Here is a 24,112-nt window from a genome sequence, read left to right as displayed (position 1 = left end):
GCTAGGCACAAGATTTTATCTTCAAAAGCTGTAAACATGGCCCTTCTTAAGCACTGTGTCCAGTAAGCTGTGTAAGTGTTGAAGGGTATTTGGGATAATGGGCACCTTTGCTTGAGCCCAACGCTTTTAGAGCAAATGCTCTACTTCACGACCAAAGCTGCAAAAGCCAGGCCATCACTTAAGCCTTGACCTTGAATAAGTAAATAAATAAAAAGTAAATTTTGCTGCAAATGGGATTCGAACCCGCGGTGGCGCGAGCAGGTCAGCTTCGTTGGCCACTGCACAAGAGCACTATGCTATCGCCGCAGTTCTTTTCTTTATTGCATGGAAGAACTTCTGTAGAAAGGAGGAAACTTCAATCAGACTAGTTCGCGTCTCAAGTTACCGGGCTGCTTAATATGAGCCCCCCATAGCCCTAACTCACCACTGCATCCCCATCAAAACATCAAAATTCAGGGAGGCACACACAAGCATCTAGGCACGGCAGCCAGCTTGGAGGTTCGTCGCGAGCAGCATATACACTCCTCACCAACGCACACTGTTCCCGAAACACAGATTTGGACGATCTTGGTGGCTCGGCATGTCTGTCCATCATACGGCTTTTCCAAAGACTGAATAGTCCCATCAACACAAACACGTCATAAGGCACAACAGAGTTTTTCTCAACAGGCAGAAATCTAATAGTGTATGGTGTAATTTCAATGTCCTTCTTAAGAGTTCGTTGTAGTATGTCCCAAAAGAACATGGCATCACGGCACAGGATGAAGCAATGATCAATTGTCTCAGGCACGTTACACAGACGACAATTCACATTCCAGGGTACAAACATCCCCTTGTCATTAAGAAATGTCTTGACAGGCAGCGTCGCTGTGTGTAGTTTGAAAAAGAACGTTTTAGCGGCTGCCTGAATGCACATCCGTCTAACACGCTTTAGAACACTGATGTCCAAAGACCCCAGATAAGGCTGCCGATACAATGGTGTAGGGAACAAAGACTCAGTGAGAGCCTGGGTCATCTGCTTTCTCGAGAGGCTATACAGGTAATCTAAAGAGAAGCGCACAGTGAGAAAATTGAAAGTGTCAGCAACCTCCTTAAGAAATCCCCATAAAGTCCCCTCACGAGCCTGCACAGTCGGTGCGAATAAGTAAGGCAAATGAAAACTAAGCCGCCTAATGAGCACAGCTACCAGAAACGGGTCGTTTGCCGATTTGAAAAAGAAAAAACGGGAAACGAGTTGGTGCACGAACAGGTGAACAAGGCCCACTCCACCACCCTCTAAGGGAAGGAACAAGTTGTCACGCCTCATCGGCTCCCATTGAGAGCGCCAAACGAATGCTGCAAATATTCTATGTATTGCTTGCACCTTCCTCCTCGCACAATGCAGGACTTGAAGGACATACGCGAGCTTTGCAAACAAAAAAATGTTACAGACCTGTGCCCTCGCAAACACTGAGAGTTCCCTACCCATCCAAGCCTGTGTTTGCCGCCGTAGAGTTACAGTTTGTGAATCCCAGTAGGCTGTACTGTTGCGAACTTGGTGCAGCGGAACGCCTAGGTACTCAAGAGGGCTACAGTTCCAGCATATACCACCGAAGTGGCTTGGCCTAGTTCCCCAATGACCCAACCAAAAGCCTTTGGATTTCTCTAAATTAAGAGCCGCGCCTGATACATCGCAGAACTGTTTAGTCAAGTTTAGAGTCTCGAGTACACTCTTTTTGTCAGAACAAAAGAGGGCGACATCATCAGCGTAAGCTAAAACTTTAACTTCACATTGAGCCAGAGAGAAACCGCGGATAGCTGCGCTGTTAATTATACTGAGACAGAGGGGTTCCAGATATAGGGCAAACAGCAATGGAGACAGTGGACATCCTTGACGAACAGATGCTTCTAGTGGTACTGGTTTCGTTAGCTCCTGATTAACAATAACCCTTGTATAGGAGTTCTTATAGCACAGCCTTATGCCTTTGAGCAAGACGTCACCAATATTTGCATACTCCAAGACCGCGAACAAGAAATCGTGCCGAACTTTATCAAACGCCTTAGCCAAGTCAATTTGAATCAGAGCTACTTGGCCTATCTCATCTGATACTGTCTCTAATACTGAACGTGCAATATGGATATGTGTTTGAATACTGCGGCCTCTAATACCACAGACCTGATGCGGACCTATCAAGTCCATAATGACGAGCTGCAGACGACTGCTAAGAACCTTGGCAAAAATTTTGTAATCAACATTGCAAAGGGAAATTGGACGATATCCCTGAACAGTTTTCAACCGATTAGTATCTTTGCTTTTGGGAATTAATATTGTGTGCCCAGAATAAAAAGTGGGAGGCAGGACACCCACATCATAAGATGCTTTGAAAACTTCCATCAAAACAGGCACTAGGCAAGGCGAAAATGTTTTATAGAATTCGCTAGTAATACCATCTGGCCCAGGAGATTCCTGGCTCTGCAGGGCAGAAATGGCTGATTGAATTTCATCCAAAGTGATAGGTCCCTTCACTATAGCACACTTCTCATCATCAAGTCGAGGGAAGTTTCCGAGCAAGGAACTGTAATCGAAACCCTGACTTGGATCTTCGCAACTGCCAAACAGCTTCCGATAATAGTCGAAGAAAGCAGCAAGAATACCAGGCGCATAACTGTATGTGCAATCACCATACTGAATTTCCAATATTTCCTTCGCAAGAGCATTCTCTCTTTCATCACTCAGGGCCCGACGAGAAGGTTGCTCATCACGAAACCTTCGGGACCTAGATCGTATCAAGGCCCCCTTATATCTGTCTGTCGCAAATTGTTGAAGCTGTGCTTTTACGTTATTAATCTCTTCGAGATAGGCACCCGGGCTTACCCTCTCTAGCTCATGTAGCTCCGTTAGGGTGCGCCCAAGCTCACGAAGGTGGTGTCTCTTCAGGAAAGCGATTCTTGCTGAGGCCTCAATTGCCAAGTTTTTGATCTCCTGTTTAAACAAGTCCCACTTTTGAAAAATGGAAAGATCACGGCGTGACCATACGTCCTTCAAACAAGTAGGTACAGCACGCTGAAAGATTTCGTCTGAGAGCAGACAGTTATTCATCTTCCACAACTCCCATCGAGGGTGAAGTACATGCCGAGTGTACTTTCCTATCTGAAGAGACACCATACAGTGGTCACTGAAGAAAATGGGCCGCACCCAGTAGCCAAACACACTTGCTAATGCGTCAACAGAAACGTAAATTCTGTCAAGGCGAGCATTAGAGGAAAACTGAAAATGAGTGAAATGTATACTGTCGCCTTTTTCCTGCCCCACATCCACAAGACTATATTCAGAAACCAAATCGGTAAGTAATGCAGCACTATGGTCGTATCTCTTACATACCACTGAACGGTCCTCATCCCTACAAACGCAATTAAAATCTCCCAACAATATAATTTTGCGGTCCGTGCACAAATGTTCAACTAATGACAGAAAAAAAAGCCTTCTATCGCGCTGCTTTGTGGGGGCATAAACACAAATAATCCGCCACTGTACACCTGAAATTGTGAGATCACAGCATATAAGGCGCCCCTCGTCATCTATGCAATAAGACATGGCTGTCATCTCTAGCGTGTTCGCCAGGAATAGCATACAACCTCCGGATAAGCCTCTCGCGTGGCTAACAATAATGCTGTATTCCGACAAAAAAGGCTCAAGAGCAGCTGCTGTCTCTTCATCAGAGGACAACTTTGTTTCCTGGATAGCGGCTACACACACACTCCATTTCTTTAAGAGATGCCGTACCTGCTGTTGCCTCCTACGATTACGCATACCCCTAACGTTAAGGGTAGCGACTTGATATGCTGCGACGCTCGCCATTTTGGTGCCAGTCTTAACAAACGCCATCCCCTGGAATGTGGTGGCCCGCCGCCAAATTGGCGGCCTCTCGGGCAGACATCGCCCTCCTCTTTAACACCACCCTTCCCGTGGCCTCTACACATTGTGCCTTCTGGTTAGCGCCATCGATACACACCTCGTAAGCATCTGCAGGACGTTTCAAAGGTGCGGTGCTGTCCATGTCTTCCTCTGAGACAGCCAAGGCCTCGGCCCACGAACCCGAGGGGAGCACATCACTCGCTACCACACTGACAGCCGACAGAGAACCTGACACGCCAGAGATCGACGCCACACACGTCTCACCGTTACCCTCCAACGACGAAGCAGAATCAGCATCAGAGGAGGATCGGCGAGCATTCACTGGCTTTATCGCCTCGACTGACTCCACAGGAGGCATATCCGGACGTTGACCTGTGGCAACGAGGTGTTCCTGTGCAGCAAGCACAGCAGTCTCTGTAACACTCACGGGGGGGCCCGGGTCCGGCGGTTTTCGTCCTGGAGGCGTGGATGCTAGATGGCCAGTCGCTTCATATTCCGTGTTGTTTTGAGGTGTTGAAGTCTTCTGTTCCCCATCTATTCGATGCTCATGACTTAGTTCTCCGGTCGCGTCCACAACCTCAGACACATCCATAATGTGTTCTGATGCCACGTCATCTTCCCGTGACCACTGGCCTTGACGCAGCCTGTCAGCGTAACTCAAGACACAGTTCTCCGCAGTATGGCCAAAGCGTCAGCACTGAGTGCATCGAGGCGTGCGACACTGGCGCCGGACATGTCCAACCCGGCTACATCGGAGGCACAGTGGAGGTCTCCCTGGGATAAGGACTAATGCCTGCACTCCATAAACATTAAGTGTGTGTGGAATGGTGCTAGCTGACACTCCATCCTTGAGTGTGAGGGAGAGTTCACGGTTCGCCGTTTCCATATGCTCCATCCCTGGGCACCGCCACTTTTCACGCTCCACAGACTGGACCGTGCCATAAGGCTCTAATGCTTCCACAATCCTCCGGTGTTCCATATAGCGGGGAAGCCAAAGGAGCTTAACCTTGACGTTCTTAGTATCCGGGTCAAACACCATGCACCGCAGTCCTTTGACAGGAAACTCCGCTTTGTTAACAAGCTTCTGTTTGGAAGAACTACTCTCGCAGGTAACCATCCACACGTGGCTCATTTGGTATTGACCAATGCACAAAATTTCCCGGAGATCCAATATCTGTGCGAGTGCGTCACGGAAGTCAGGTGCTCGGTACGGGCGACCCTTAAGGTCAGCATGCAGGAAAACGGTATTAAGGACAACATTACCGGTTGGCAATCGGGGAAGGACAACTTTGTACGAGTCCGTAGTGTCCTGAGACGTCGGTGGACGTCGGCCAACGGCCGATGCGCTGTTTCCAGCATGGAGCATGTTGAAGCACAGCCGCTCAGAACGGCTTCTTCCTATCGCCGCAGCCGATCACACCTTGTGTTAAACTGCAACACACTCTCGCGCTGTGTATTGCACATTGTCATCGTCATCAGCTTCCATCGTGGCGTGAGCAGATCAGATCAACTTAACCTCGATCAGAGCTTAACCTGAGTCTAATATCGTCACCAGGCATGCCGACAATCCAGCAAAGCAAAACCATGAGCCAATCAGGCTAAACACATGATTTCACGCGTCTGCTCGGTTTAAATACGTTAAAATGTCACTGTTTTTTTTTAGTTTGATATATGAGCTCGTAGACCCCATATAGCGCTGTCATACATTCTGCATGGTTTTAGTAGTTTTTCAACTTTTTGTTCAAGTTTATGTTCAGTTGTTCCCGCAGTCTCGGATGTAGTACAGAGTCGTAAGCTTTCTCTGGGTCTGTGAAGGCACAGTCGTAATTTGACCTTGTGCTTCGTTTAACACGTTCACTGTGTTATTCATCACTGGCAGATCACGTCATTTATCCATGCTTTGCAGCCTCGAATACTGGGTCGCTAAGGGTCAGATTTTAAGTGAGGTCTAAGGAGGAGGACCTCACTATAAGATCTGTCCCATGGCTTCATTGTGGGACCCAGTGGTTGCGGCCACACAGCAAAACAAAAAACGTGACCCCCACTGTTGACCCACGATGCAGTGAACATGTTAAGCTCCCTGGGTAAGAGCAATAATATCATAACTTGTCTGTCATTAGGGTCGGAATCCATTTTGTGCCTTGGGAAACATTTTTTTTATTGCAGTATCATAGTCTGTAGTTTGGAATGTTGGAAGGTTCAAGACATTGCTCTACACTACTATGGAACAGTAAGCATTGATGGAACTCGGAAATTTTCTTTGTAGATGAGTTTTATACGAGCTTCTTTGCATGTTGAAGGTATGTCTTTTGTTGCAAGGGTAAAGTTCAAATAGCCGAGTGCTTTGCTTTTGTCCTCGCAGATTCGACCAAGCTAATTGAGCATCCGCCTCATATGCAGGAGGTGCGGGGTTCGATCCACAGTGCCACGGGGTATCCACTGGGTATACAATTGGTATAAGCTTTTCCCTGCCTAGTGCTCGGCTTCTTTAGGGTGAAGTGCTTGGGAAATGGGTCTTTGACCACACCTTGAGAAAAAGAAAAACCTTGTGCCATTGCGCTTTTTGGCCACAGATGCACTTGCGCCATAAACATTTATCATCCTCAGAGATGCCATAATTGAATTTTGCAGCGTGACAGCCCTGACAAATTCTGATTTTTTAAGCCATTAAAGCAAGAGGTCCTTCATTTGCAGGTAACACTCGCTTTTACCCAACCCTTCATCAAACCGAGCAGATTTCTTAAAAATTGGATTAAATTTTATTGCTATCGAAAAGTTTGCCTTCAAGAAAAGACGCCACATGCAAACTATTGGATGTGTTATACTTAATTTTAGAGTGGTGCTTTCAATTAATTGTTGGTGTTTTGAACCTCTTTTAAAGCTTGTTATGTAGTAGGGCTAAATTTGTGAATAAGCAGTTTGAAAAGTGGATTTTTAAAGCAAAAAGCCCAAAGCACAGCTACTGACCAAACATGTCAAGTGCTACCCACATTAATAGCAGTGTGTTGGGCCAACGTCGGTAAGGTCAGCATTTGGTGTTTGCCCGAGGTTGTGGTGCAGACGGGTTGTGTAAAGCAGATGCCCACCCGAAGTGCGGCCCAACCTCTTTTGCCAAGGTCTGGCCGAGCATGTTTAGATTGGGCTGTGACGTTGGCCCGACTGCACGCCGAGGTTTTGTCCGTTGGGAGGCAAGCTTATCGCCACTTGAGGCCAGCCAACACCATGTCCATGACCTGTTGAAAAGTGGTCGACGGGGAGTGCAGCCCTGAAGGCATAATTTTGAATTCGAAGAGGCTGTCTGTCATGATGAAGGCAGATTTTTTTTTGCGGTTTCTTTTGTCAAATGGTAATCGACACAAAAATGATGCCATCTTTATTAGAGTATTCCGATACGGTAATGCGTCGCCATGCTTGCCTACAGCCTTATTTGCTGTACGGCTATAGTTACCATATTTAACATACGAAGGTACTAAATACTACCTATTTTTGAGGGCACGAACTGTGCCGCTCGGGGGCTCTTTGACGGCTGAGTGATGTCGCGCAACATTTAGTCGGTATGCGTGTTTTCGTTTGCTAGTCTGGATGGCTCGGCGATCTCACACTGACACTCAGTATGGCCTTTGGTGGAGAATCTGGTTGTGTTCGTCGGTTATAATGGTCGAGTAGTAATTGCATATTCCCTTCGACGATGCATGCCTTCGATATTTTCGACAGTTTCGGTACCTGCGAAGGCTATGATGCTGGAACAGGGTGGGATGCTCACTTCTTCCTCGTGCACTGAGGGCTGCGGGATGTTCGTGGGTCGTATGTGTTCTGGGATACAGATTCGTCTGTCAAAAGCGTGACACATTTGGACTGAATGGTGAGTCGTGAGATCTACGCCCAAGATTACATTGCAGAAGCGCTGACAAGGCTACGAAAGTCGCGGGGGTTACAGCGGATTTAAAGGGACCATGCAATGAATTAAAAGTGGCTTGTAAATGTTTTTAATGCTAAGAGGCATTCACACTGAGTCTTCGGAACTGAGCCGGGAATTTATTATGGATTTTTCAAAACCGTGTTTCTTAAAATTCGCAGGCAGGTTGTGCTTGTAGTGACCGATTTTGGGACTAAAATCGTGAAAATAATGTCATGACGTTAGCAGGCCACCTCACGCAGAAGCGTTTGCGGGTCGGTAGGCTGGAAACGCCGATTGGTCGGTGGGATGCGTGTCTGCGTGACGTTTTTTCGCTTCGCCCTCGTTCTCAACCGGATGTGGGGTCGCCGCGCCTCTCTCGGCCTGTCCCTAGAGTGCCTAGGTAATCGCTAGGGCCGGCCGGCCGGCCGCCGGGCGTGCGTGGTCTGCGGGCATTCTCTTCGTGAGCGTAGGCGGCGACGCGCGCGTTTCGGGAGCTGTCCAGGTATGGTTTTTTTTGCGTGGTGCGCTCGTCGGCGACAGCCAGCTGAAATTTCTGTACAGTTCTTGCTACCACGACATTGCGACGACCCCCAAAAGGCGCTGACCCGCGAGAAATCGCCAGCGACATAAAGGTACGCATTTTATCTCAAATTTCGCTTCGTGAAGTGCTGTACCGCTTACCTACATGCCTTGCGCATTCCAGGACCTCGTTTTCCTGCTGCAGGAGCACGTGGCTAGTGTCGTGCTCGTGTTCAAAATTTTGCAACTCCATTACGACGACCCACTAAGGAGCGGTTTGAGGACCACCGGCGTCGCCATCTGAACCGCCGTCTGACAGCCACGATGAAGCGCTTGTCGGGCGTGCACGTTCTCAATCACGAGGTAAGGGTTGAACAACGCTTTCGTAAGTTTTCTCGTGCAGAACTCGCCAAATTGCGGCGCTTGTAACGTAACTTTTTTGCAGCATCGTTTCCTGGATGCTTCTGGCGAGCCGATGCTGTCCTTATTTGCCGCGGACCGATACCACGTGGCGAGACGCCAGGGCATCGACCCCAGTGCGCCTTTGTTCCTTTGCAGTGGCAATTCCAGGGTAAAAGTGGCGACGATAATTCTGCCACTACAATCTGCCCTTTAGTATCGCCATCAGCTGCAACGGTAAGTCCAGAAGTTCCGACTCGTGCATTGTGGAAATCGCGCCTGGCCTAAGTGTCCAGCATTCACCCAGTGCAGTGCAGCTTTGTTTAATTCCTTAGAGACTTCTCGCGCTTTGTCGAAATCGACGGCAGCCGTGAAAATTTACATATTAGACCTCGCTACAGCATTATCCCAGCGCAGCGCGCCTTTGTTTCTTTGCGTCGGCAAGCGTTAGAAGCGCGCGCCGTCTCGCGCTTTGTCCAAGTCGGATCTAAAACTCGCGCTAGGCCTCGTTGCCTGGTTGACAAAGTGCACGCCTTTGTTCCTTTCAATGGCAAGCCTCTGTCACTACAGTCTGCGGCCTTAATTTTTATGATCGCTGTTAGCTTCACCAGCAAGTCCAAGAAAAGTTATGACGATCGCGCGGTGTGGAAATCGGCGGTAGGGACAGAAAACTCCTGCTTGTAGCTGCAGACTTACCCAGCTCCAGTGCGCCTTTGTTTATTTCCGTAGCGACTATCCGCGCTTTATAGAAATCGACGCCAGCCGTGACAATTTACATATTAGACCTCGCTACAGCATTAGCGCAGCGCGCCTTCGTTTCTTTGCGTTCTAACTTGTTTGCTCGTTACTTTTGTTCTTTTCAGTCGTTTCCTGAATCTGTCCAAAGAGCCGGGGTAGGTGGATGATTGTTCGCCGTCAGTGGAACCACATGGCGATCGCACTGCATACAGCACGACTTTGGTCCATGTGTTTTTTAAATAAAAACATCAGATGTCGAAGGTCGTGCCCGAGGATTGCTTCGACAGCTGGGGCAAAGCCATGGGGACCGCACACGCTGTGTCGTCGCTGCCAAGTGAAGAGGCACAAAACGGCTGTCAACCTTAATAAAGGCCCTTCTCGGGGCCGCCTCAGTGTTTCCTGGCAGATCACACGCTTTCCACCCTGTGCACGTATTCTCCTCATTTCCAATTAAATAGGTCCTTCAAACCCTGCAGAAGGCTTGAATTAGGAACTGCTAATATCAAGATGGTACTTGAGAAACAATAGCGGCTACAATAACAAAGATGAAGAGGGGCTGGAGTTACACGCAAATAAAAAAGGTTGGAGGTACCCAGATAAGCTGAAATGGTTTTGGGCGGGACTCCTAGTTATTCTATATAGGACTCAAATAATGCATATTCAGCGTTTATCAAGGTTTTTGTAGAAATATATAAAGAACATTAAGCAGTCTAAACGAATAAGAGAACCATGGATCACGCCAGAGCTCAGAAGAATGATAAAGAGCAAAAACAAGTACCATGCCTTTTTATATAATCGCTCTCTTGAATCTCTTATTAAAAAAAAACAAGAAATAATCTAAATGCTGAGCTTAAGCGTGCTAAGATTGTGTATCATCAAAAACTGTTCTCTGATGTTAGAATGAAAAATTCAGACGCTGTGTGGAAAGTTGTCGATAACTTGTTACGTCGCAATACGAAAAATGCGCCAGCTCAACGAATAATCTATAAGGGCTCTGAATTATCCGGTCAGGCTCTAGCTGGCCATTTAAACAGCATTTTTTTAACTACTCATTTACCTATGATGCATCTACCTTAAGTTCCTTCATCTTTTAGACCTTTCGAAAGCCTTTTCCTTGAGCCCACCAATGCGACCTTTATGAATTTGAATAATAGCAAAGCCTTAGATGTTGACAATATTCAGATAAAACCAATCAAATATATTGCACCTGTGCTTGCATACATCTTCAATTTGTTAATTGAAACGGGAGTTTACCCGGAAGAAATGAAGAAAGCAAGAGTGACAGTTGTGTTTAAAGGGGGAGATAAAGATGTAGTGTCCAATTATAGACCAATATCTGTGATTCCAGTCTTTTCAAAGGGCTTGGAAAAAGTAATCTTTTCCCGTGTAGTGAACTTTTTTAATGCAAAACAAATCCTGTCTGATGCTCAATTTGGCTTCCGAAGGGGAAAGTCGACGGAAACGGCTTTGTTATCATTTAAGGAATGTATCCTGCAAAACACTGAAGCAGGTATTCTCACTGTCGGACTCTTCATTGATTTTAGCTCATAAACTTTCTCAAAACGGAGCTCGTGGAACACCTTTAGACCTCATGAAATCATACCTGCAAAATCGAAAACAATCTGTCTATATCCACAACCATCAGACTTCTTTTCTGGCGGTACAAAATGGTGTGCCTCAAGGCAGCATTCTGGGCCCGATGCTTTTTAACATCTGTATAAATGACATTGTGCATATTTATGACAAAGCGAAATTTATTATATACGCCGATGATAGCAGTTTACTAATCCCTGGTCACGACATAAACAAGTTAATTGAAGAGTGCAACGTAATCCTTACGAAACTAGAGAACTGGTCCTCTTCTAATTGCCTCCAAATAATAAACCCTACAAAGACTAAGGTAATAATTTTCCGTGCAAGGAACAAGCCAGTCGAACTACAACGCGCTCCTAAATACGCAGGTCAAGAAATTCAAATTGTAGACAGCCACAAAATCCTTGAAGTTACTTTCTCGTCGCATCTCAGGTGGGATCGACATGTGGAAAATATTTGCAAAAAGCTCTCTTCAGTAGCAGGTGTTCTAACACGATGTCGATGGCTCCTTCCCACTCACGTGAAAATTCAAATTTATCATGCTCTTTTCGGTTCCGTAACTCTGTTTGGGCAACCACCACAAAAACAAATGTGATAAAAATACATGTTCTGCAGAAGAAAATGATCCGCTACATTGCAAACCTTCCTTATCTGTCTCTCCAACGCAAACTGCTTTTAGAAATTAAAACATCATTCGTTTTGAACATAGATATGTTTTTCGCATTTTGAGGCTCTTTTACCATTCTTCTCCTGCTTATAGAGATTTCTTAATACGTACTACACATTTAAGGACCGCTTCGAATCGACTCTACACCTGAAATACCGATCTCTGGTATATTCCATATTTTCGAATTAATTTTAAACTACAAACGCTTCAACACAATTTACCGACCACTCTTAATAGGTACAAAGTTTTGAACAGTGTTAAACCAAGCGAGTTAAAAATGTATTTTGTTAATATATAGCCAGGTTGCATTTTATGTTCCTGTGTTGTCTGCCGGTGCCATGTATGTGTGACGTTCCTTGTGTGTGCTACGAGGTTCCGCGTTCGACGGCGCGGCGTAGACGGAGACCCAGATGACAGCGGCATCATCAATTACCCAGCCATGCTCTTTGAGAGTGACGACCAGAACGAAGGGGGTTAAGCTCAACCGGACCCAACCGGACCCGCCGCCGCCGCCGCGGGGAAACGGGCTTTATCCTCCCCAATTGCCGTGGCGGTTCCAGGGGAGGCCTCCCGAGCACATCCCAGGACAAGGGACCACTTTCCCGGCCGGTGACCCGCGGGAACTGTCAGCGGGCCAGAGTGCGCCTTACCTTGAGGAGCGAGTGTCAGTTGATGGATGGAGAATGGAGGCCGGTGACCCGCGGGAACTGTCAGCGGGCCAGAGCGCGCCTTACCACAGCCGACGCTATGCGCTACCTCGAAGACAACCTTCTTTCCCTCGGACTCAACACGTGAGGGGGGCGAGACCATAAGTGCGGTGGTATGTTTGTGCGCCCAAGTGAAAGCCCTAGCCCCCCTCCCTCCCCTCCGGCGTGGGCGTCCTCACCCTAGGGAGTGTGGAGAAGAGGATATAAAAATCGACAAGCAGTACGGAAGGAGGACGCTCAGGACGACATCGTTCGCCACGAGGGCCTTCAGCGCCGAAGCCCGACGGCGTGCAGCTTCTGCCAGCAACCGTTCGAGCTCAACTCCGGAGCCGCTCCATCGTCCCCATGAAGTCGTCGGCACGTAAGCTCGGACGACCCAGCCTCTGATGTATAATCTTAATCATGTGTAATTATTGAATATATCTGTTTGTTTAAACTGAGCCATACGGTGTCTCTTTGCCTCTCCGTCCCGTGTGGACCTGCGCATTATGGGGGTCATCACACTGGTGTCAGAAGTGGGGTCTCAAAAGCAAATGTCCTCTGAATGCTGCGACATTCATGACTTCAAAATTGTAATCAAAAGGGAATCACGGGACTGATTGTGGGACTTTTACCCCCATTTGAGAGGCTTGAGGCACCGGAGGGCTTGAAAAAAAAATGTCTTTATCTGAGGGAGCTCCCACTCCACAGCCGTCGCTCGGAGCAAGCATGCTGGCATTAGGAAGCGTCATTCCGACGTTTACAGGAGATAAGACAGGGGTTACAATCTGCGATTTCTTTTCCATGCTAGAAGAGATTGGGAAAATGGGAGGATGGTCCGATGCTCAAATGCTGGGAATGGCGAGGTGTAAGATGGCAGGAGCTGCTCATGATTTTGCATGGCGAGACGAAAAAGTAAAATCCACAAAATCATTTGCGGAATTTAAGAAGCTCGCGTTTGAGCATTTCGACAATGAACCACGTCACGTGCGGGTACAGAGGTTCCGTGACGCCGGACAGATGGTAGGGGAGGACGTGCGAACGTTTGCGTCGCGGCTTCAGCGCTTAGCGCGCGATACGTTAAGCAGGGAGGAGGAAGGAGACCAGCTAAAGAAGAAATACGCGGAGGATATACTTAAAGAGGAAATGACCGCTTTGTTCGTGGCTGGTCTGCAAGACCCCGTGCGCCGGTTCGTGCTCTCGCGCAAGCCGAGCAATTTCGACCAAGCCGTGGAGGCCGCATTGGATGAGGAACGAAATGAGGCGTTAACGACAGCCGCAGCGAGAGTACGCGTCATAGAGAGAGTGGTGCTCAACCCAGAGGTTGCTCTCTTGACAGAGCGGTTAGATCGCTTAGAACAGCTGCTATCTCAGCAGGTAGAACGCCAGGTTGAAGCGCGCGCTCAACAGCGCCCATTCGCTGGAAACCGGAGACCGCCACAAAGCTACAGGCGCGGTATGCGAGATTTTGAAGAAATCGTATGCTTTGCTTGCCAGGGTCGCGGACACATCGCCAGGTTCTGCCAAAACGTGCGCCGTGGGGAGCCACAAAGAGAAGCAGGCGAGACACGCCCTAAGCAAGCCTACAGCGGGGCTCCAGATACCGAGACAAAAAACTAGATAGTCCTCCCCAGCCTGAGGAGCGTGGGGAGGGAGCAGTGGATGATGAGGTGGTGGTAGTTTGTGTGGCCGACGAGGCATGCCCTGCTGTGCGTTGCAAGTTAAATGGTTGTTGCATGGAATTGTTGATAGATACGGGGTCAAAGGTGACATTGCTTAAGGAGGGCAGTTTTAACACGCTTCGAAGGAAGGGGGACCGCGAGGTGTTGGAAGCGTCTGGTGGTATGGCAACCAAATTTGTAGGCATAACGGGGGATCCTCTTGGCATAAGTGGAGTCTACCGGTTACACTTCTCTCTCGGCGGAATTGCATTGGAGCACCCCTGCTACGTATGCCCGGACACGGTGTCTCTGCCAAACGGAGTGTCAGGTATATTAGGGCAGGATTTTTTGAGAAAAGGGAAGGTAGTAGTCTCATTCTCTGAGGAACAGGTTAATGCGGGCGGCTCAAAAGTTCCGTTTTTGAACAGGAGAGGGGCTGAGATTCGCATTACCGATATTGACACCCGTCAAACAGTGGGATCATTGGAGAAGGTATATTAGCGGGTTGCCGTCAGGCTGGTCGATGAGGCGGTCGTCCTTCCTTGGTCGGAGCACATTTTGTACGCGTTTGTGCCTTCAGATGTAGAGAGCGGCGCCGTGGGAGTGCTTGAGCCGGTCGACTCTCTCAGCAATGGCCTGAAGGCAGCCGCGTGCCTCGTGACAGTTAATGACGCCCACAGAGTGCCCCTACGGGTGGTTAACTGTAGCCAGCAGCCACTGAGCCTTCCCAAGAGCAAAACATTGGCTTTCTTCACCTCTGCGATAGAGAAACGTGAGCCCACCGATACGGTACTCGCAACTGTAGAGCATGCTAGTCCTTCGGCTGCTCCAAAGGTGTCGTTCGATCTTTCTCACGTAAAATCCAGGGAGAGCGAGGCTCTGGCTGGTTTGCTGAACGACTACTCGGAGGTATTCGCCGCGTCCAACCTGGATTTGGGCTGCTGTGGCGTTATAAAGCACAGGATAGAAACCGGCACTTCATCGCCCGTTTACCAGCGTGCGTACAGGATCCCTTACTCCCAACGTGAGGAGATGGAGCGGCAGGTGCAGGACCTGATTGATCGCGGCATTGTCGAACACTCAAAGTCACCCTGGGGAGCACCAGCACTATTGGTGGAAAAGCCAGATGGCTCGTATCGATTGGTAGTGGACTACCGCAAACTAAATGCCGTAACTCGCATCGATCCATACCCCATCCCCAATATACAGGAGACGCTTTCTCAGCTGGGCTCTGCCAGGTACTTCACGGTAGTGGACATGGCGGCGGGATTCTGGCAGATAGCAATGGATCCGGCAGATGCCGAGAAAACGGCATTCAACACGCCCTCAGGGCACTATGAATGGAAAAGAATGCCGATGGGTCTGGCCAACAGCCCTGCTGTCTGGCAGAGAACCGCTGATGTTATCCTGGCAGGTCTTCTGGGGAGGCTGTGCTTCGTGTATATGGATGACATAATCATATACAGTGACAGTTTTGAGAACCATTTGCGGGATATTGAGCAGGTTTTATTGCGACTAAGAGGAGCGGGTCTCAAGCTGAAGCCCTCTAAGTGCCAATTCCTCAAAAACGAGGTGAAATACCTCGGGCACGTTGTTTCAGCTGACGGCGTGCGACCGGACCCTGAGAAACTAAGGTGTGTCTCGGATTTTCCATCCCCGACTAGCATCCGCCAGGTCCGGCAGTTTCTCGGCCTGATCGGTTACTACCGAAGGCATATCGAGGAGTTCGCCAAGCTCGCTAAGCCGCTCACCGCCTTAACAGCCAAAAATGTCGCCTTTCGCTGGGACGAAAACGCGGAGGATGCTTTTGGGGCTCTGAAAAGGAAGCTAATGAGTGCACCGCTGTTGCGCCACCCGGATTTTAATTTGCCCTTCGTTATGGCCACAGATGCGTCAAAGTTCGCAGTTGCTGCCGTGCTATCTCAGGTTATCGAGGGCAAAGAACATCCCGTTGCTTTTGCCAGCCGACAGCTGAGCCCCACAGAGCAAAAGTACGGAGCTACGGAAAGGGAGTGCCTCGCCGTTGTCTGGGCAGTAAAGCACTTCAGATGCTACCTTTACGGCAGCAAATTCAAGCTAGTCACAGACTGCCATCCTCTGAAATGGGTGATGAGTGTCAGGGACCCTAGCTCGCGACTCGCTAGATGGAATCTACACCTGCAGGAATACTGCTTTGAAGTTGAGCACAAGTCAGGAAAGACACATCTGAATGCTGATGCACTCAGCCGCACAGCTGCCGTGGCAGCTATAGATGAGTTTGTCCCCGTAGTCGACCCCGCCGAATTACGCACAGAGCAGAGCAAAGATCCTGACCTGAAGCGAATAATCGAAACCTTAGAAGGCGCACGGTCTCACCCCGAACAGCTAGGTTATTTCATTGGCAAAGACGGCACCCTGTGTCGGCGCACGAGGCCAACCAGGAAAGGGAGACCAGAGAAAACCGCTTGGGAGAGAGTCGTCATACCTCGGTCGTGGACAGAAAGGGTTCTTCGCGCGTTTCACGATGCGCCACGCGGCGGTCATTTTGTCGTAGCGAAGACACGCAGGCGTGTGGAGCGTTTGTACTTTTGGAGTGGCATGCGACAGGATGTTAGAGACTACTGTGCGAAGTGTCATTCCTGTCTCGAAAGAAAAACACCCAAGGGACGAAGACCAGCTCCAATTCAGCCGTTCCCTGAGGTTTCGGCTCCCTTCGAGCGGACAGGTATGGACATAATGGGCCCATTGCCCACGACCACTTCCGGAAACAAGTACATTTTAGTATTTGTCGATCACCTTTCAAAATACGCGGAAGCGGTAGCACTCCCAGATCAGAAGGCAGACACGGTTGCAAGAGCATTTGTCGAACAGATCGTGCTCCGACATGGACCCCCGAGGCAACTCTTGACAGATCGGGGAACGAACTTCGTGTCGCAGCTAATGAGGAGAGTTTGCGAGCTGCTTAAGATCGCTAAGAAGCAGACAACACCGTACCATCCGGCTTGCAACGGCGCGGTGGAGCGACTGAACCAAACCGTGGCCGGGTTCCTGTCGCATTTTGTTTCGCGCGACCAGCGGGACTGGGACTGTGGCTCCCGTATGCAATGTTTGCCTACAATTCCGCAGCACACGAGAGCATGGGCGAATCGCCATTCTTTCTTCTCTACGGCCGAGACCCGGACCAGCCTAGTGAAGTGCCAGAGGGCCCCCGTCGTGTCACATACGCTTCACTGGACGACTATAAGGTTGAGCTAGAATCGCGCTTGCAAGTGGCGAGGGACGTCGCAAAGGAGGCCTTAAAGAAAGCGGCGAAGCGCAGGAAGGAGGTGCACGATCGCAGTGCTAGAGACGCGCCGTTTGATGTGGGGGACAGCGTGTACATTGAAAACTGCCAAAGGCAGATTGGGCTAGCTCGTAAGTTCCAGACGAAGTGGAGAGGACCGTGCGAGGTTGTCGAGAAGCTTTCTCCGGTAAACTTCAGAGTCCGAGACGTGAACCAGCGCTTGATAAGGATACACGCAAATCGCCTCAAGTCGGCACCGGTTCAGTATTCACGAAATGAGGAAAGGGAAAGCGCGGATTTTGATGGGGACAGAAGTGAAGCGGAGCGCGCAGATAGTTCGCAAGAAACGCCCTCTCCTGCATTTGTTCGGCAGGCGCCAGAGGTGACGGCCGGAATGCCACTGGATTTACTTCATGCATTGCTAGAAGAAGAAGCGCGCGAGGTTGCCGCGCAGATAACGCCAGGAGAGGCTCCTGCGACGAGCCCTCGCGAGTCCCAAAGCAGACAAAGGGTCACAGACTTACTTAGTATGACTCATGAAGGCCGATATCCGCTGCGAAATCGGAAAGCTAAGTCGGAATTATGGCGTAAACAGAGCGGAGTTGTGAACTGGTTAGAATTGTGTAATGCCGCAGCTCATAACATTGCTATGTGCTTATGTGTTAAGTTATCGGAGTTGGTAGTTAAACCTTTCTGTCATTAAGTAACACCTTCACAGGAGAGCATGCGGAGCGCATGCAGAACCTGCCCTACTTCCTTTCGTTATCTATATTTTTGTCTGTGCCGTGATCGTGCTAGAAGTGGGAGCTCCTTTGTAACTGTGGTAAATTTATTTCATCCAGTTTGGACTAGAAAGGAGAGGCTTGGGTGCTGAGTTTCATGCTTATCTGTAAAAAAAGATCAGTGCTGCCACTGGAGACGCCAGTTATGACAGCGGAGGCATATGGTGTTGTGCAGTGGTGTTGAGTGCAGCGAAAAGTGTTTTGTCGGACGCACTGTGCGAGGCGATTCAGAAAGACAAGGGGAGCTGCATGGACTCAAATGTTCGGAGAACATTCTTCTGGAGGGTGAGCGAGTGTGACGTTCCTTGTGTGTGCTACGAGGTTCCGCGTTCGACGGCGCAGCGTAGACGGAGACCCAGATGACAGCGGCATCATCAATTACCCAGCCATGCTCTTTGAGAGTGACGACCCGAACGAAGGGGGTTAAGCCCAACCGGACCCAACCGGACCCGCCGCCGCCGCCGCGGGGAAACGGGCTTTATCCTTCCCAATTGCCGTGGCGGTTCCAGGGGAGGCCTCCCGAGCACATCCCAGGACAAGGAACCACTTTCCCGGCCGGTGACCCGCGGGAACTGTCAGCGGGCCAGAGCGCGCCTTACCTTGAGGAGCGAGTGTCAGTTGATGGTTGGAGAATGGAGGCCGGTGACCCGCGGGAACTGTCAGCGGGCCAGAGCGCGCCTTACCACAGCCGACGCTATGCGCTACCTCGAAGACAACCTTCTTTCCCTCGGACTCAACACGTGAGGGGGGCGAGACCATAAGTGCGGTGGTATGTTTGTGCGCCCAAGTGAATGCCCTAGCCCCCCTCCCACCCTCCGGCGTGGGCGTCCTCACCCTAGGGAGTGTGGAGAAGAGGATATAAAAATCGACAAGCAGTACAGAAGGAGGACGCTCAGGACGACATCGTTCGCCAAGAGGGCCTTCAGCGCCGAAGCCCGACGGCGTGCAGCTTCTGCCAGCAACCGTTCGAGCTCAACTCCGGAGCCGCTCCATCGTCCCCATGAAGTCGTCGGCACGTAAGCTCGGACGCCCCAGCCTCTGATGTATAATCTTAATCATGTGTAATTATTGAATATATCTGTTTGTTTAAACTGAGCCATACGGTGTCTCTTTGCCTCTCCGTCCCGTGTGGACCTGCGCATTATGGGGGTCATCACATATGCCTATTGAGTGTTTCTTTTCTCTTTATTTTTCTTGGGTCTTCTCTTTGTTTTCATGCGTCTGTAAACTATTGTTAGTGAACATACATGCTCATTGTTTTCATTGCATTTAATCTATATGTCACTTGCTTCGTTGTTTTTGTGTTTGCTCTAATATATATATATATATATATATATATATATATATATACAGAGAGAGAGAGAGAGAGAGAGAGAGAAATTTAAGAGAAGTGGGCACTTCTACAGCGACACATTTATTTATCAACGTTTCGAGCGGTGCGGTCTTCTTCAGGACTGTAGTGGTCTCGCGTCAAATGAACGTTTTAAGTTTGTGAGCTGCAGAGGAGTGCAAAAGGAGTGTAACAAGCAAATAGCAACAACAGTTCAAAAAATTGAACAGAAAGTAAAAAAATAAAGATAGGGGTGCGGGGAGCAGACAGGGACAAGATTGGGGGAGGAAGCAAAAAATAGAAAGAAAAGAAAAAAAGGGGAAACTATTATAGTAAGGAAGGACGGGGTAAAAAAAGGAGATGGCGAAACCAGAGAAAGGGAGAGGAAGGCGGTGCGGTGGACATGGGCAGCGCGGCAACCACAGGCGTACGAAAGCAAAACGTGCAAACAAGACACAAACAAAATGCACAAAGATGGGCGCCGCTGCATATGCGTGGCCAAAGAGGCGCCGCTGCGCAAATGACACTGGCAGCGACGAACAGGCCAAACCAGGCGCCTTTTGGGGGGTCTCACTAATTTCCGGTGAGCCGAGGGCTAGAACGTTAAGGAAGGAGTGGGCTACGTTAACGAGCACATGTGTAAGAACTTACTCAGGGGCTCTGGGTTTCACTGAACAGTGCACCCCTCTCCCTGGGCGGGTCGTTGAACCGACTTCGTCGGGAATACTTGGTTGTAGTGGAGGAGGGCTTGGCTAGCTGTGTACAAAGATTTCAAATTGTCGGAAAAAAGTAAGGAAAGAACGTCAACGCTTATCAATACTGCACGAGGCAGGATAGTGTAAGTAAGGAGGGGTATGATTGCCTGGGATATACACTATAGGAGTTATAAAGGGTATATCAGAGTTAGCCAATTAACGAGAGGTGCAGTATTATTTTGTTTGGAGGTCGTGAATAAAATAAAGGATACCAGGCTTTTCGTTAAGACATTCTTGAATAGTATTAAACTTGTGGATAAAATAGAATTCACGTTGTTCACGTTCTCGCCTGTTTTTGAAGCCCCCTTGAATAATTGTTACTTTTAGTTGGTCAAATGGGTGTCCTGAGTTTACATGCTTGGATAGGGGAAGATTGGGGAGAGACTTGGTGTGTGCTCGGTGGTGGTTAAATCGAATGCGGAATGCAGTGTTTGTCTCTCCTATGTATTGCTGGTTATACACAGTGCATTCAAGAAGGTAAATAATGTTTGATGAGTAGCAGTCAAACTTGCCGTTGATTGAATGCTGGAAAACTGACCTCGTACTAGTTGCGGAACACGGAGTCTTCATGTGCTTGCAAACTTTGCAGCGACCTTTACCACAGGGCTGGCATCCATATTTTGGGGTTTTGTGTTCCTTGGAGTGGACTAGATGGTTCTGAATGTTTTTGGCACGCCTGTAAATCACGCGGCGTGCGCATGTAAATATTTTCGATAGTCGCTGACTTTGCTGGAGAATATTAAAGTGCTTATTAAGAATTCTGTTTATGTTTGGTGCGTTACTGTTAAATGTGAGAATAAGGTTTGTAGTGTAATCATTTCGGTTATCTCTTCGGTGCCCCTGGAGTATTAGACTACGGTTCAGATTTGAAGCTCTGCTCATGGCGTCATCAATAAAAGAACGTAGATAGCGCTGCGTTAAGAGCACGTAAACATTTCTTAATGCTTTTTATACGTATATGTAAACATTTTTTTTTGCTTGAAGTGCGTTTGTCGTGTACTGCCATTTCAGAGGCGCTTGGGCTCAGTCAAGCTGCTTTTTAGCAGCTTTTAGCCCTTGCATCTCTGTAGTATGTAACATGCATTTTGTAAAAATGAAATGAAATTGCATTTGGAATAGAAAGACAAGGTTTCATTTTGCAGTGTAAGCTTGCGTCTTTAGATTGAACAGAGAACGTTGCCTCACACTGCTTGGGCCTGTCGTTTGACCCCTCGTTGACCGCACGAAAAAAGAAAGGACCTCTCTAGGAAACTATTTGTGGGATCTTTCCTCTGCTTCAGGAGGGGAGGGGGAGGCTAAGGGGGTTGATGGCCTCCCCTTTGTCGGGTTCGCCGCGACGCACGACGGACAAGACGACGAAAGGAAGCGGGCAAAGCTGCTTTTCCGAAATTAACCGTGACTTGCAGGTGCCTATAGCTGTGTTTGGATTCCAGGGAAGTAGCAGCCGACCTCTGAATCCTCCTCGCCCATTCCCACGGGGCTCCGCGCGCCATGTCGCTATGTGCGGTGAAAAGAGCAGTGTTCAGAGTTGAAATGAAACAAGTATGAAGCTATACAATGAAGCCAATTACCGACAGCTAGAGGAATTTCAAGAGCAGGCTGTGTGATGCTAGTTATCTCAGTGAAAACTAATGCAGCCAACTATTATTTCGTATTTTTTGTTTACCGAACAGACCTGAAAGGTCTGAAGATGAATTAGTACCAAACACATCGGTGCATCAGTTGTGATGCCTGAAAAAAGTTGTACCAACATATAGATGCCCATGTCGTGATAATCAGGAATACTGAAGAATTAAGGAAAATTAAAACATTTTTTTTTGTTCGGGCTCCCACACCTGCTACAAACATCTTTATACTGTGATGACCGCCCATAATGCGCAGGTCCACACGGGACGGAGAGGCAAAGAGACACCGTATTTCTCAGTTTAAACAAACAGATATATTCAATAATTACACATGATTAAGATTATACATCAGAGGCTGGGGCGTCCGAGCTTACGTGCCGACGACTTCATGGGGACGATGGAGCGGCTCCGGAGTTGAGCTCGAACGGTTGCTGGAAGAAGCTGCACGCCGTCGGGCTTCGGCGCTGAAAGCCCCCTTGGCGAACGATGTCGTCCTGAGCGTGCTCCTTCAGTACTGCTTGTCGATTTTTATATCCTCTTCTCCCCACACTCCCTAGGGTGAGGACGCCCACGCCGGAGGGGAAGGAGGGGGGCTAGGGCTTTCACTTGGGCGCACAAACACACCACCGCACTTATGGTCTCGCCCCCCTCACGTGTTGAGTCCGAGGGAAAGAAGGTTGTCTTCGAGGTAGCGCATAGCGTCGGCTGTGGTAAGGCGCGCTCTGGCCCGCTGACAGTTCCCGCGGGTCACCGGCCTCCGTTCTCCATCAAATGACACTCGCCCCTCAAGGCCGGAACGCGAGGTCACTAAAAGGTTGGGAAAGTGGTCCCTTGTCCTGGGATGTGCTCGGGAGGGTTGATTGATGAGGCCCGCCGTCTTGCCACGGGGCCAGGCCCGCCGAAACGAGGCCGCCCCTGGAACCGCCACGGCAATTGGGGAGGATAAAGCCCGTTTCCCCGCGGCGGCGGCGGCGTTCGACTCGTGCGGACACTATGGAAAGGGGGGTCCGGTTGTGCTTTCGCCGCCACTGCGGGCTCCGTCTATTCTTCATTCTCCATCCATCAACTGACACTCGCTCCTCAAGGTAAGGCGCACTCTGGCCCGCTGACAGTTCCCGCGGGTCACCGGCCGGGAAAGTGGTCCCTTGTCCTGGGATGTGCTCGGGAGGCCTCCCCTGGAACCGCCACGGCAATTGGGAAGGATAAAGCCCGTTTCCCTGCGGCGGCGGCGGCGGGTCCGGTTGGGTCCGGTTGGGCTTAACCCCCTTCGTTCGGGTCGTCACTCTCAAAGAGCATGGCTGGGTAATTGATGATGCCGCTGTCATCTGGGTCTCCGTCTACGCTGCGCCGTCGAACGCGGAACCTCGTAGCACACACAAGGAACGTCACACTCGCTCACCCTCCAGAAGAATGTTCTCCGAACATTTGAGTCCATGCAGCTCCCCTTGTCTTTCTGAATCGCCTCGCACAGTGCGTCCGACAAAACACTTTTCGCTGCACCCAACACCACTGCACAACACCATATGCCTCCGCTGTCATAACTGGCGTCTGCAGGGGCAGCACTGATCTTCTTTTACAGATAAACATGAAACTCAGCACCCAAGCCTCTCCTTTCTAGTCCAAACTGGACGAAATAAATTTACCACAGTTACAAAGGAGCTCCCACTTCTAGCACGATCACGGCACAGACAAAAATATAGATAACGAAAGGAAGTAGGGCAGGTTCTGCATGCGCTCCGCATGCTCTCCTGTGAAGGTGTTACTTAATGACAGAAAGGTTTAACTACCAACTCCGATAACTTAACACATAAGCACATAGCAATGTTATGAGCTGCGGCATTACACAATTCTAACCAGTTCACAACTCCGCTCTGTTTACGCCATTAGTCCGACTTAGCTTTCCGATTTCGCAGCGGATATCGGCCTTCATGAGTCATACTAAGTCTGTGACCCTTTCTCTGCTTTGGGACTCGCGAGGGCTCGTGGCAGGAGCCTCTCCTGGCGTTATCTGCGCGGCTACCTCGCGCGCTTCTTCTTCTAGCAATGCATGAAGTAAATCCAGTGGCATTCCGGCCGTCACCTCTGGCGCCTGCCGTACAAATGCAGGAGAGGGCGTTTCTTGCGAACTATCTGCGCGCTCCGCTTCACTTCTGTCCCCATCAAAATCCGCGCTTTCCCTTTCCTCATTTCGTGAATACTGAACCGGTGCCGACTTGAGGCGATTTGCGTGTATCCTTATCAAGCGCCGGTTCACGTCTCGGACTCTGAAGTTTACCGGAGAAAGCTTCTCGACAACCTCGCA

The 24,112-nt window shown here is 49.4% G+C and overlaps 1 long non-coding RNA gene across 1 annotated transcript; it reads left to right on the top strand.

The window, feature by feature from the left end:
* LOC144115947 (uncharacterized) lies at positions 1 to 9,869 on the top strand. Its single transcript, XR_013311623.1, has 4 exons — positions 1 to 8,425; positions 8,497 to 8,675; positions 8,758 to 8,948; positions 9,575 to 9,869. It is a non-coding gene; the product is annotated as an uncharacterized LOC144115947 (long non-coding RNA).
* Positions 9,870 to 24,112: the final 14,243 nt, after the last annotated feature.

This window comes from Amblyomma americanum, chromosome 1 (genome assembly GCF_052857255.1).
Source record: "Amblyomma americanum isolate KBUSLIRL-KWMA chromosome 1, ASM5285725v1, whole genome shotgun sequence".
Lineage (NCBI taxonomy): Eukaryota > Metazoa > Arthropoda > Arachnida > Ixodida > Ixodidae > Amblyomma > Amblyomma americanum.
Note: the sequence above shows the minus strand (reverse complement) of the source record. Positions and strands in the feature narration are given on the sequence as shown.